This window comes from Rattus rattus, chromosome 13 (assembly GCF_011064425.1).
Source record: "Rattus rattus isolate New Zealand chromosome 13, Rrattus_CSIRO_v1, whole genome shotgun sequence".
NCBI lineage: Eukaryota > Metazoa > Chordata > Mammalia > Rodentia > Muridae > Rattus > Rattus rattus.
In genome coordinates, this window is record NC_046166.1 from 40,225,501 (window position 1) to 40,240,239 (window position 14,739).

Below are 14,739 nucleotides of genomic sequence, written 5' to 3' on the forward strand. Positions count from 1 at the left end.
AGAAAATTTTCACTTCAAATCGAGAACCTGTAAAGTTCAGGTGGCCCTCCTTCCACACATGTCCTTGGCCAATCTCACTGGGTCCGTTACACTAAAACTTTCCTCATTGTCCTCTGTGGAGAAAAGTCATGATGCTCAGACAGCATTCTCGTCTCCCCAGAATCAAGTTGAGGAATACGGCACAAGAACTGAGAGTCTGGGGTTGGGGATTTAGCTCAGTGGTAGAGCGCTTGCTTAGCAAGCGCAAGGCCCTCGGTTCAGTCCCCAGCTCCGAAAAAAAGAAAAGAAAAGAAAAAAAAAGAACTGAGAGTCTGTACACGAGCACACACAAACATGCCACACACGCAAGCATACATACACATACAAAGACACACACACACACACACACACACACACACACACAGAGGAGAGAACTTCATGTCATAGAATGGTAGGCACAACAGTTTGCAAGTCAGGTCCCCCTGATGGAGACTGGCCTACCCCCTACTTGGTTGACATTTACTTATTTATTTCTACTCAGTGTTGTAGAATGTGTGCACATGTGTATGGGTATGCATATGTCACAGTGTGTACGGGGGGGGGGGTCAGAGGACAACAAACCCCCCTCCATCATGTGTCTCGGGATGGAAGTCAGGCAGACAGTATTCATGGCAAGCACTTTGGCCTACTGAGACATCTCGCTAGCCTTGTGACGGTTCGTTATTAAATGTTGGCCATATTGGGTTCAGCAGTGCCTGGAGGCAGGGAAAGTGTTATTTCTGGGGACTGTGTGAGGATATTTCCACCAGAGGCAGACATTTGAATAAGCACACTAAGAAGGTTCATCCTCAAAGGGTGGGTGGGTACCCAACCTGTCCAAGGTCCAGACAGAATAAAACAGTGACAGATTCTCTCTCTCTCTCTCTCTCTCTCTCTCTCTCTCTCTCTCTCTCTCTCTCTCTCTCCCTCTCTCTCACTCTGTGTGTGCGAGAGAGAGAGAGAAAGGGGGTAGAGTGAGAAAGAGAGAGTGTGTGTGTGTCTGTCTGTTTGTCTCTCCCCCTTCTTCTTCCCTTTCTCCTGTCTCTTCCTTCTGTCTGTCCCATCCTCCTTTCCTCTTCCCCCTCCCTCTCCCTTGCTCTCTCTTTCTCTCTCTCATCTCTGTCTTTCTCCCTTCCCATGAGCTAGGGCATCCATTTTTCCCTCCTCAAATATCAGAACCCCTGGTTCTTGGGCTCAGAACTCAGGGTCTTATATGTGAATGCCAACCCAAGCCCATGACCTGAACCTCCTCTTCTGGGCCTTCAGTCCTGGACACAGCTCCCTCTTTCTCTGAGTTACGTGATGTGTATCACAGGACTTCCTATGTGAACCAGCTTGTAGAACGGATGTCTTCTAAACCCATATACATAACCTACTGGTTGTACTTCTCAAGAAGACTAGCATGAATGTCATTCTGCCACGTAGCTCTCTCCTCTTGTCTATGGTTTAAACTCTTGGAAGATAGATCAGACAGAAGAGAGACTGACAGTGAGTGACCAAGGACATGCTGTGTGACTTGTAGTACTGTCCCCTTTCCTGCCCCGACTCTGTTCCTGCCTGAATATTATGACCCAGATAGATGCTGCTGCTGCTCTGAGACAAATGGACGAGCAGTGTTTATTCTAAAGCATCTTAAGGAAGAGTCAATTCTCTGATAATTCTCTGCAGGATTGATTTAAAGTTGGAGAGATAGTGATCTTATGCAAGTCCCAGCACCCACAGTGCAGTGCACAGCTGTTTGTAACTCCAGTCCCAGAGGTATCTGACATCCTTTTCTGGCCTTCATGGGTGAAAGGCATCCACATGAGTCCATGAACACATATATAGCCAAGCACCCATCCACCTAGAATAAAATAGATTTTTAATACAAGGAAAAGCATTCTGAAGAAGGACAATGGGTTAGTAAGTTCAGGAGAGTCCAAAAACTTTAGGCCATACAGTGTGTGGTCTTTTCTGCTTCCTCTCCCCACTGTTTTGACGGACTTTGTTCTGCACATGCTCCTTTAATTCCAGCACTGGGGAGGCAGAGACAGGCAGATCTGAGATCGAGGGCTTCCAGTGTTCCTGTGCAAACAGGCTTCATTTACATGTTAATCTTCATGTATCTCTTTCTGGTCCCACTCATGTGTCAAATCTCTGTGGGTATCTGAGGCCCTAGGAATCCTCCATTACCCACCAACTCCCCCAGCAACAGGGCCTTGAAGATGAATGGCCAATGCTACAAAATTGTAAGCAGGGCATCCGGTTCCTGTGACAATCTTGCCTAAACCACAGGTCTCTCCTATTCGAAATATCATTTGCAATCAACACCCACCTCTATAAACCCAGCATCTCTCTTTTTTATGAAGTTTATATGAAGTGGAATTTATCAGTTGCAAAACACCAGCGATGCTTCAAACAGAAAGGAGATGGGCTGTTTTACGAATGCTAAGTCTTGGATGTATAACGCATCCCTTGCCCTGATGAAGTCTGGCATCTCCTGCCAAATCATAGGGACACAGTGAGATAACTCAAGGACACAGTGTTTGCAGAAGCGCGACTGCACACATTTACCCCAAAACCAGGGGACTGTGCTTCAGTGGGATGTTATCCATTTTGACTTCATGCCTGTGCACATGGGGACAACAGAGAAATCTAAAGACAGCAGAGTGAGTGAACTGCTCATGTGTATGTCTCAATATTTCGTTTCTTGTCTTAAAGTAAATTCTAAAATTGTGCCTGTTTCAGAGCCCACAAACCTGAATCTGTCTCTGCTCGGTACTTAGGTCTCAGGCCAAAGCAGGAAAAAGAAAAAGATAAACCAGACGAGGACCCGTTTTTCTGCCAACGAAACAAAACAAAACAGGAAAATGTATATTTATATTGATAAGCTCCGAGAGCCGTTCTGCAGATGGAGGTAAGGCAGGAATGGATGGACGTCTCCGCCCACTTTCTTTACCGTATTAGCTGCCTGACCCCTGTGAGTGTGTAAGTCTGTGATGTCAACATCAGAAACAGTCTGGGTTTGACTCCAAGGCCTGAGACAGACAAGAGGGAGCAGTGGGAGTTTATGGCCACTGCTAATTTATGCATATTCCCGTGCAAGGTGGAGGCCGGGGATGAATAAGTTGCATCGTAGAACCGCGGCCTTTTATCACTCAAGATCCCGTAGTTAGTCATTTAACGGGAAGAGTTCTTACTCCGGGGAGTGATGAAACCTGATCTATGTGCACCTTAATCACGCTGTTTCTCTTTCAAAGACATAAACACACACTCGCCCACTAATCTTGCAACAGCAGGCCCCGTGCTGAGAGCACAGTTCTCAACCTTCCTAACGCTGAGGCCCTTTAATGCAGTTCCTCGTGCTGGGTGACCCCAGCCATAAAATTATTTTTGTTGCTACTTCCTAACTGCAATTTTGCTACCGTTGTGAATCACACTTTAAATATCTGTGTTTTCCAGATGGTCTTAGGTGACCCCTGTGTCAAAGTGCATGTCACCTTCCCCCAAGGGGTTGAGACCACAGGTTGATAGCTGCTGACTTGGAGGATGGCCCCCCAAGTGCGGCAGGGCTCTGTCTTACGTATAAAAGCCTCGTGTCAGCCTTGCTCCTACCATTTCCCCTCCTGGGTTCAAGGTGGAAGACATTCCAGCAATTCAGGGCAGAGCATGTCAACCTTTTAAAAGAATATTGCTCTTGCTGGCTGATGGTGGCACATCCCATCGCTCAGGAGGCAGAGGCAGGAGGATCTCTCAAAGCCAGGCTGGTCTACACCGTGAGTTCCAGGACAGCCAGGGCTACACAGAGAAACCCTGTCTTAGAAAACATACATACATACATACATACATGCATACATACACACACATATACATACACACACATACATACACACACACACACACACACACACACACACACACACACAGTGTCTTAGTTTAGATGTACTGCTGTGAACAGACACCATGACCAAGGCAACCCTTAAAAGGACAGCATTTCATTGGGGCTGGCTTACAGGTTCAGAGGTTCAGTCCATTATCATCAAGGCAGGAACATGGCAGCATCTGGGCAGGCATGGTACAGGCTGAGAGTTCTGTATCTTCATCTGAAGGCTGCTAGGAACATACTGACTTCTAGTCAGCTAGGATAAGGGTCTAAAAGCCCACACCCACGGTGATACACCTACTCCAAAAGGGCCACACCTTCTAATAGTGCCACTATGTGTGTGTGTGTGAGTGTGTGTGTGTGTGTCTCTCTTCCTTGTCCCCACCGTTTCCTCCTAAAAGTAAACATTAATTTTATTTTTATTTATGTGCATGTGTGTCACATGTTGTATGTGTCTCTCTGTATGTACATGCTTGTGTGTATGGGTGCCCACGGAAGCTACAAGAAGGCATGGAATCCCATGGAATTGGACTTGTATAGTCAGCTCCCCAACGTGGATACCAGGAACTGAATTCAGGTCGGGCGGAAGGACAGCAAGTGCTTTAACCACTGGGCCATTCCTCCAGCCCCGTTTTTTTTTTTTTTTTTTTTTTTTTAATAATTGGTTCACTGACACCTAATATGAAAGTAATTACAAGTGATTCCTCTTAAGCCATCAAGAGAATTTCCTTCAAAACAGCTCTTTAGCCATACCCCGATTTGGTCAGGGGATGTGACATTTAATGGAGTTACACTCTGCCAAGGATGGGCGGGATATACAGACGCAGAAGCAGGCAACATATCCCTGGACAGATGCACAGCTCAAAGAGCAGGGCAGCCGCAGGGCGGTCTGGAGTGTCAACAACCTCCAAGTGTGCGAAGGGGAGCTCTGGCGGGGACAAGGCAGGTGGAAAGCCACTTTCTAAGGACCGAAAAACCCAAACTATAATTAATTTACCTCTTCCCTAAGGATGTGACTTCAGGAAGTCCCTTCCATCCTCTGGTCCTGCCACCTGTCTCACCCACCGAAGGGACAGAAAAAAGAGGCTCATGACTGTGTTTCCCACTGTGCCGAGTGAATAGATCCCAGCGGCCCGCAGGTCTGCACCTACCCTTGCATGCATACCTCAGCCTATGGTCCCCTGTAAACATACAGTATGATGAAGCAGGTGACATTTCTGCTTAGAAAGCGACTTCAAATGTTTTGCCTACTGCAGATGAAAAAATAAGAATGTAAAAACAAGAATAACTTCTCTTTTGTGTATGTATAGTGTCAAGTATCAAATCCAGGACCTTGCACATGCCAGGGAAGTACTCTGCCACGATGACCTAGCCTTGAGAAATTTAAATACCTTCTTCTAAGAGGACACAAAGTCCTTTCTTCCATTAGGATGAAGCTGGACATGACCATACCATGGGAAAAAACAAAATCCTATGAAAGAGAGAGTCCCTTCCGATGGGATGCGGACCAGAAGGACCTTCTGGTGGGATATGGACCACTGCAGGCTTCCAGTGGGATGCAGACCCATGTGCCCATGGATGCCATGGATGTGGACCGCTGTAGGCTTCCGGTGGGATGTAGACCACTGCAGGCTTCCGGTGGGATAGACCACTGCAGGCTGGCATGTAGAAGAATTAAAGTTGGGACTGCAAGGCTCTCTTCAACTCTTTCCTCTTCTGCTGCTCAAAGAAGGCCCAGAGTTTAGATCCTTCATGTCCGTATTCTTCTTGTGCAAAGTGCCTGGCTTCTCCAGTCCGGAAACTGTGCAGAACAGGGCTCTGCCTTATTTAAAAAAAGAAAAGGAAAAGAAAAAAAACACAATAAATACCATTGTATTCCAGTACCTTAAACAATGTGCTTTTTTTTTTTTTATTTAATGTATATGGGTGTTGTGTCTGCATGTATCTCTGTGCAATACATGTGCCCGTGGAGGCCAGAAGACGATACTGGATTGCCTGAGACTGGAGTTATTGACCAGTAAACTTTTGTGCTTTGAGCCCCTATATTTGTGGGAAGTTGTTGTGGGAGCCACAGAATACTCATTCCCTATCCCAAACCTCCCAACCACTTACCCTCTTTCTCTTGATCTGCCTTCTGACCCAGTGAATATCGTTCATAGGGCCCATGATCCTTTATAGGTGTTGTTAGCTCAGAGACTAGCACCGAGAGATCAGGAGGAGGGGGAGCATTTATTCCCCTGTCTCTCTGACCCCCCGACCCCAAAGACAGGGTTTCTCTGTGTAGCCTTGACTGTCCTGAAACTGGCTCTGTAGACTAGGCTAACCTCAAACTTACAGAGATCCCTCTGCCTCTGCCTCTGCCTCTGCCTCTGCCTCTGCCTCTGCCTCTGCCTCTGCCTCTGCCTCTGCCCCTGCCCCTGCCCCTGCCCCTGCCCTGCCTCTGCCCCTGCCCCTGCCCCTGCCCCTGCCCCTGCCCCTGCCCCTGCCCCTGCCCCTGCCCCTGCCCCTGCCCCTGCCCCTGCCCCTGCCTCTGCCTCTGCCTCCCGAGTGCTGGGATTGAAATTGTGCTCCACCACCATCTGGCTTCACTATTCACTCTCTTGTTATACATGTGGTGCCTCTACTCCACTTTGGTCCCTCTACTCCCTGTCCCTTTGGTCCAGAGGCTGATCTCAGCTCAGCGGCTGTGTGACCTAAGTTGTTACTTTGTGTTTATGCTTCCAACCCTGACTGATAGCTTAAATCACCTTTCCACTGTCACGTTAAACCGGTTCATTGTGTGTGCCACCAAAATTTATTCATAACGCACAACTTAACTTAACCACATTTTCGCAATTATGCATACGAGTTGCTTCAGCTTTTCGCTCATACACAGGGAGCATCTTCGTCATCAAATCACTTGACGTAGCCATGTTTCTTTAAGATAAATTTCTAGGAATAGACTCATTTGAACAGATAATCTAAAATACCGGTTATTTAACGTTACTAGTTAACATCAGGTGGTAATGTGATGTTCATTGGTAATTTTGGTCAGAGCTCCTGACATATAGTGTGCCTGTAATGCTGTATTAACTTATACACCCATCATAGAGGACAAAGAGTTTTGCCTGGCATGGAGTCTAAGGTCCAGGGGTCCCAGGCTTCATTACCAAATGCACATTGTGAGTGAGAGGAGATGAGAAGTCTGAGTGTCAAGGGGAGCCTTCTGAAATGGAGAAGCGTCCTAAAGCAGAGAAAAACATGTGCACCCTGTTCCAGGGTTATCAGGAAGCAAGTCTGAAAGTCCTTGTAATGGACGGTTTAGGTCAAAGACAGGGTGATTCCGATTAAGGAATTTTAGTAGCAAGGAGAAAGCAGCTGCAAGGTTGGGTAGGTGAATGGCTATTATTGTCTGAGATTAAAGCAGCAAGCCCTTCAGATAGAGAGCGCATTGTTCAGAAGAACCGATTAGGAACACGCTGGCCATGGACATCGCTGTACATGGGAGGATTGTTCTAACTAGAATTTGTGATTTAGTCCATGACACTGACCTTATCGTGAGTGAATTATGATGTTTTCTGGGTCTCAGCCGCGTGCTCTCTCAATGAGCTGTCCTCATCCTGATAAAATAATCAGTTCAGGTTCGTCATCACCATCTGTCTGAACAGCAAACGGGTAACTGCGATGCTTAGATTTACTCTCATTAGGAGGCTGTGTGACGAGTGTAGAGGAACCGATCGCCATGAGCTCCTTCACAACCCATTCTGCAATCTCAGAGTGGCTCTCTCCCACTTAAGAAGTACTCACGCCTAAAATTAAAATGAACTTGCTGGAAACAAGCCCGGGAGGCTCTGAAGCCCCCATGCTGGGTACATGGAGAGTCAGACAAAGGTACAAAGGGGTCTGCCTGGGGCCACCGTGCAACCTGAAAGGGTGGTTTAAAATTCCAAGGAGGCAGTGTGTTCATTCATAAAATTACGTCCTTTGAACAAGAAAATTAACAATCCATCCAAGATTAAAGAGAGAAAGAAAGGAAGAAGAGGAGGAGGAACAAGAAAAGAAAACTATAGGAAAGAGAAGTTGAAGTAAAATTTGACAATCCCTCCAGTGCTAGGGATTGAACCCACGTCAGGCAAACACTTCCCGCTGAGATACTTCCCAGCCTGTGGAGGGTGGAGCCAGTCGTTAGAATGGTAGGTTTTATTATAAAATTTTATCCCACAGGCTGGGAATGTATCCCAGCAGGAAGCTCGGGTGTGGTCAGTCCAGTTGGTGGAGTGGCTGCCTGGTGTGTTTGATTCCCCAGGACCCGTAAACCAGGCACAGTGTGCGTGGCTGTAACAGTGATTGGAGGAGAGCAGCAAGAGGTGGGCGCTCAAGGTCACCCAAATACAAATCTGAGACCAGCCTGGGCTTTAAAAGATTCTGTCAAAAAAAAAAAAAAAAAAAAAAAGTAGGACAGAAAGAGGAGAAGGAAGGAGGAGGGAGGAGAATGGGAGGGTCCATTCTAAGTAACCACGACCCAAAGCATGTGTCCTTCTCTCATGGCAAACCCTCACCTTTTTAAACACCAAATCCGTGTCTCGCGCCCCACCCCCACCCCCGCCTTAGTCTCTCCTCCCTTAGCTTTGGGTGGAACTAGAGGAAAGTCCTATGGCGCCCAGTCATTGACTTCACCTTCTCACTCCTCGGCCCACCCACTCGTATCTGAGAGACTCGTCTATCCTAGAAGGCGGACGTTCCAGAGCGACTGACTGGGTGACCTGTGACTAAGACCCCCGTGTGTGTGCAAAGCACAAATGATACGTGCAGTCCATCTAAAGCATCCAGAGCAGAGGGAAAGGACATTTTCCCCTAAGGTGTTCCAAGGGCAGGAGGGACTCATTATTTATGGTTTGTCACAGTGAATAAATACCTACCCTGCTATCCTACAGTTTACCCCAAGGGAGATGAATTAATAATTGGTCAACGGGAACAAGAACATCATCATAGTAGTACTGTGTGAGTACACTCCACGCCACTGAGACCCCTTCCTGGCCTGCCTGTCAGTCACCATACATAGACAGACATCAGGGTCACTTGAGAAAGGGACTGTCTCGTGTGTCGACACAAACTGAAGCATCTTCTCTCACTGTACGTTCTAAAACTAACATTGAGAAGAGCATCTTTCATCGTGTGTCTTTTACCTGTGCATCCATTCTGCCCAGCGTGCTGCTTAGAAACACAGACTGGGCAGTAATCAATGTGCGCCCGACTGTCACAGTGAAACCCATTGCTCTGTATGCTAACTGAAGGAGCAAGTTGTTTTAAAAAGGAAGCAAGACGAGAGAGGTGGCTTGGTGGATAAAGCCTACGTCCCAAGAATGTCTCGGGGTTTCTATAGATATGACAAAACGCCATGACCAAAAAGTAAGTTGGGGAGGAAAGGGCTTATTTGGCTTACACTTCTGCAATGTAGCCCATTATTGAAGGAAGCCAGGGCAGGAATGCAAACGGAGCAGGAATTTGGAGGCAGGAGGTGATGCAGAGGTCATGGAAGGATGCTGCTCACTGGCCTGCTCATAATGGCTTGCTCACCATGGCTTGCTCACCGTGACTTGTTCACCATGGCTTGCTCAGCCTGCATTTTTATAGATCCTGGGACCACAAACCCAGGGATGGAATCACCCACAATGGGGTGGGACCTCCCCTATCAATCAATCATAAGAAAATTCCATATGGCTGGATCTTATAGAACCATTTTCTCAATTGAGATATCTTCCTTTCAAATGACTTTAGCTTGTGTCAAGTTGACATGAAAACCAGCCAGGACATAGACTTTAACAGTTAGCTGTGAGGCTTGAATTTCTGACCTTGATACTTATTTGCATCTTACCTTGAAAATGTTACTCCAGTCTTTTATGCCTTCATTTTCTAACCTGTAGGACGAGGCTGCTTCCAGTCTCTAGACTGAGAGACTGTTGGGAGGCCCGAGGAAGTCAAACACTCAGAGTTTCAGAAAAAAACATGGCCCTTGGTAGGAACTACGTACACAATCCTATGTTGGTTTCGTCCCTCTCGTGGCCTATCACAGCGATACAGTTCTGGTATGTCAGGTGATCAGCACCGGCAAGCAAATGAGCCGGCATTCACACGAGTCCAGAATGATAAAGGGAACCCAGATGAAAAAATAATCTTTCACTAGAGGAAGAAAGGCAAGAAGGGAGAAGACCCCAGGGAACGGGAAACATCTGCAGATGGCTCTGCATGGATGGCGCAGCTCAGCAGAGACTCCTTGGGGCAGAACGCGTACACAGTCAAGCCAGGCTGGGCCTCTTCCGCCAAGCTGAGGGATTCGAATTTCATCCTCAAAGCCAAAAGAATGCCCTAAAGGAGTTTCAAATAACCTGGCCTTGGAAGGGTTAACAGGCCAGCATCCAACTGCCCACCCTCACCCTTGCTGTATCTGAAAGAACCCCACTTTGCTTTCTTTTGTGATCTTGAGAATATTTGCGAGAAGCTTGTGGGGGTCTTGAATTGTGACCCAGATGCAGTCCTTATGATTCTGTGGAGGTGACTCGCCAGTATTAAATGCTGGCTCCTCCTGCAAGATAACCCCAAAAGCCTGCATGTGCACCCAATTCTTTTTCACCAGTGCAGTAGTTTTCTTAAGGGGACCCTTCGCCAATTGTATTTCTTTATCTGTAACCTGTGATGTAAAACAAAATAAGCCCAGTCGTTTGTAGCATTTGGAGCAAACCACTTGGCGGGGCTGTCTGGCCAGCGTGAGGGAAACCAGCAGATTTATTTGAGAAAATGTATTTATGGTACAAATGGGTGTTCCAAATGGGGCTGTTATCTGGCCTTTTCATCATTGCCATAAATGTCCTTCTAGGACATCGATGCCCACAGTAACTCCATCGTGCTTCCTGGGCGAGCTGTATTAATGCTTGCTCCAGTAGCACGTTTTGAATGCTCAAGCACAAACTCTTTGCTGGATTCTTGCCCCATGAAACGTTTTCAGGGCAGTCAAAGGGACGAGGCAAAGGAAGGTGACATTTACTTGTCAGGGGACAGCACAGTGAAGCCAGTTCTAGATTCATAGCTCGGGACACAAGAGAGTAAATCATAACTAAATGCCGTAGGGGAGTTTTAGAGGACATCAGCTTCTTTCTGGATTTGGGGGTCCTGTCCACCAGAGTGGAACATCCGCCCTCAGAGAGAGGCTGTAGGGCTCGGCAAGGCTCACACCTCTCAAGGTGAAACTTCTCCAAAGACTGCGTGGTTTACACCTCATGCAGAATGGAAACTCTTGGTTTCCATGGCCCCAGATTCTAGTCTGGAAATAAACATTGAGACATCGATGCTTTGAAACTTCTTACGACATTCCTGTGCCAAACCCTAAAATACTTAGCCATGTGTTCTGTTTGGCTTCTTGGACTCTGAAGCTTGTACAGAAGCAAAGGAAACAGACTCTCGAGAGACTGACCCTTTCCTGACTTGAGAAAAGGAACCGTGTTTGTGTAGTTACAATCGTGTGCATACAGAAATGCGGCAGTTATCACACAGGTGTGGCCAAAATCCCTTATTTTTATACATTTAAGAGAAAGAGGAGCAAGTTTTTTAAAAAAGAAGTTACTACATAATTCTTATATGTGAGAAAAATGTGTTATTCCAAGCAGCACCCTGTCTAAAGGGAGTGCGTGTAGTGGTGGGAGAGATGGCTCTGCAGTTAAGTGCACTATTTGTCTCTCCAGAGGAGATTAAATTCCCAGCACCCACATGACTACAGCTCAGTTTTGGGGGGCCTGATGCTGACATCTTTCCTCCATAGGCAACATGCAACGGATGCACAGACAGACATAGGTCTGTACAAAAAAATCCTTATACACATAAAATACATAAAATGTTTTAAAAAGAAAACATGTGGACTTTTGGGTGGGAAAGATTTATTTCTCTGTCTAGCCATTGGCAAAGATCTTGAGAAAGCTGTCTGGACAGTAAAGGAAGAGGAAGCCTACAGAAGGTTGAGGACTTTAGAAGTCTTCACATAGCCAACATTAGGTCATAACTATGCATTCTCTCTCTCTCTCTCTCTCTCTCTCTCTCTCTCTCTCTCTGTGTGTGTGTGTGTGTGTGTGTGTGTGTGTGTGTGTGTGTGTGTGTGTGTGTAGAAAAAGAGAAAAAATGTGTCCAATTTGCAAATTTCAATTTCAAGTCTTTCCTGGGAATGAAATTGGCAGCCATGCTGGGAATTGAACTCAGGACCTCTGGAAGAGCAGTCAGTGCTTTTAACCACTGAGCCATCTCTCTACATGTTATCGTTCTCGTTGTATTCTCAGACTGCATGTTGAGTCCCTAGTCCCCAGTATGTATTTGTCCACTGGTCCATGAAGGAGGCAACTAAGGTTAAATGAGGCCATAAGGATGGGGCCCTCTTCCAATAAAACCCGTGAGTTAGGTCTTGTTCTATTCCAAGCAACACCCTGGCTTAAGAAAGTAGGGGTGGGAGAGACGGCACTGTAGTTCGTGTGCTCGCGGTACTGGAACGGGGGGGGACCAGAGGCCTCTCTCGGCACACACTAAGGGCACTCTGCAAAGGCAGCAAGTACTCTTTATTTATTTATTTATTTTTTTCATTTCAGAATTGCTGTTAGGTACAGACATCATAGAAAAACACACGTACATATACTGGATATTTTCCATGACGTAAGAGATGGGAATAAAGTCTAAGGGCCATTAGAACTGAAAGTGTCCCATGGATGTCTGAGGACGGCCCCTCCTTAAATGTCCTTGATCACCTCCTCCAGTTCTTCCTTTGTGAACATGTGGAAAATCTGACCAGGCTGCACTGTGGCTAGCTCGATGTCAATTGCGTTCCTCCATGACTTGCTTGAGGATGACGAGTGAAGACTTGATGGCCGCCGTCAGAGTCATAGACTTGTGGCAAGCTTCTTGCGAGGAGCTCTGGGCTCCCTGTGGCAGAGCCAGTTGCTCGAGCATCTCACTGTACAAAGGTCCCAGATGGGTTCATGCGAAACGCCTCCTCATCTCCTCAAAACAATGCTACTCCACTGGGACGAGATGTGGCACCTGGATCTGCATCTTCTCCAAACTGCAAAGCCAGATCGGACACAGCCTGGGTCACACTCTCAACTGTCATTGTTTCCTTATAGGTGAACCAGTGGTTCTGTGTCTCCAGTCTGGTTTTATCAATTAAAGTTTCAGCATCAACAGTGAGCCCTACACTACAGTGAGCCCTACTGTATCACAGTACAACCTATATGAGCGCCGATTGCTACAATTTTCTCAATGCCGCTAGGCTCCATTAGTGGGGAGGTAATTCTCTTCTCCACAGTTAGATATGCACCCTCTGATGTCTGGATTTTGCAATTATACATTTGAATTGGACCTTGAGTGAGCCTGATTCTGTCATCGTGCTAGGGTTGTTGTTTGATCTTTGAACTGGCTGTTTTTGTGTGTCAACTTGACACAAGCTGAAGTTGTCGCATGGAGTCCGAGGAAATGCCTCCATGAGACCCAGCGTAAGGCATTTTCTCAACCAGTGATCAAGTGGAGTGGGGGGGAGGGGAACCCGCCCCATTGTGGGTGGTGCCATCCCCGGGCTGGTGGTCCTGGGTTCTATAAGACAGCAAGCTGAGCAAGTCAGGGGAAGCAAGCCAGTGAGTAACATCCCTCCATGGCCTCTGCATCAGCTCCTGCTTCCTGGCCTGCTTGAGTTCCTGTCCTGACTTCCTTTGGTGATGAACAGCAATGTGGAAGTATAAGCTAAATAAACCCTTTCCTCCCCAACTTGCTTCTTGGTCACGATGTTTGAAGCAATGCCCGAGTTTCACACCTCCAGAATATTGCTCAGAACTTGAACCTGATCTTCCATAACCTCCTCTGTCCAAGCATCCATGACTTCAGCGTGTTCTGTGGGTCATTGCATCCAGACATGGCTGCTCCCATCCGAGTCTTCCTGAACAACATCCACCACTGTGTCTGAGAGTTCAGGGCGGCCATGCCGGGTTCTTGTTCCCGGATGACGACCCATTCATCACGCTGTCTATATAGAGGGCACCCTTAGGAGACTTTGGGTGGGTGGGATGAGAAAATGACACAGCCAAGGGTGAGTGAAGATTCGGTCTAGGAGACCCTGAGAAGCTGCCTTAATTAGCCATTCTACCAATTCCACTGCTTAGAAATCCATCCGAGAAAGTAAATCATCCATTCACTCATTCATATTTACTGGGCACCTGGTCTGTGTGAGGCCTGGTACCTAGGGATGTAAACATCACATCACGATCATAAGTTATTGTCTAGTCCAGCTGTTACATTAGCAGTCCTGAAAACGTAGCCATTTTCCAGAAGATTTCTATCAGAAGCAAAACCATAATCGGAACCATGTGGCTTCCTCACATGGAAGACGGATGGAATGGACAGTACTGAGGAAGTGGGACTCTTCTACAGAAGGGTGAGCCAGTTACATGGCTCCCATCTCACCTCAGACGACACCACCGAGTGCCAGCATCTCTCACGCTAGTGGGACAGCAATATTCTCTGTGCGTGTGCGGTGAATAACTCCCTAAAAGATCAAAACTCTGCCTGAAGACTGGGGAGAGGTGGGGCAGGACTTTGATTCCACTGCTCTGGAGGCAGAAGCAGGCAGATCCGTGAGTTCCAGGCTAACCAGGGCTACATAGTGAAAGCCCATCTCAAAGATCTCTCTGGTCTGGAACTCTAGCTTTTGTGTGTTGGCTACATTTCCCCATAGCTATTACCTTTTTGCTTCTCTTTACCAATGTGCCTTTTTGAAAATACTAACCTGTGCCCTTTATTCATGGAGACGTTAGAGAAGAAACTCCCTGTGTGTTTAGGATGAACAGTGACGCAAAGAC

The 14,739-nt window shown here is 47.0% G+C and overlaps 1 pseudogene; it reads right to left on the minus strand.

Annotated features, from left to right (window-relative positions):
* Nucleotides 1-12,612: 12,612 nt before the first annotated feature.
* On the minus strand, nt 12,613-13,182 carry LOC116914859 (annotated as a pseudogene).
* Between the last annotated feature and the right edge of the window lie 1,557 nt (nt 13,183-14,739).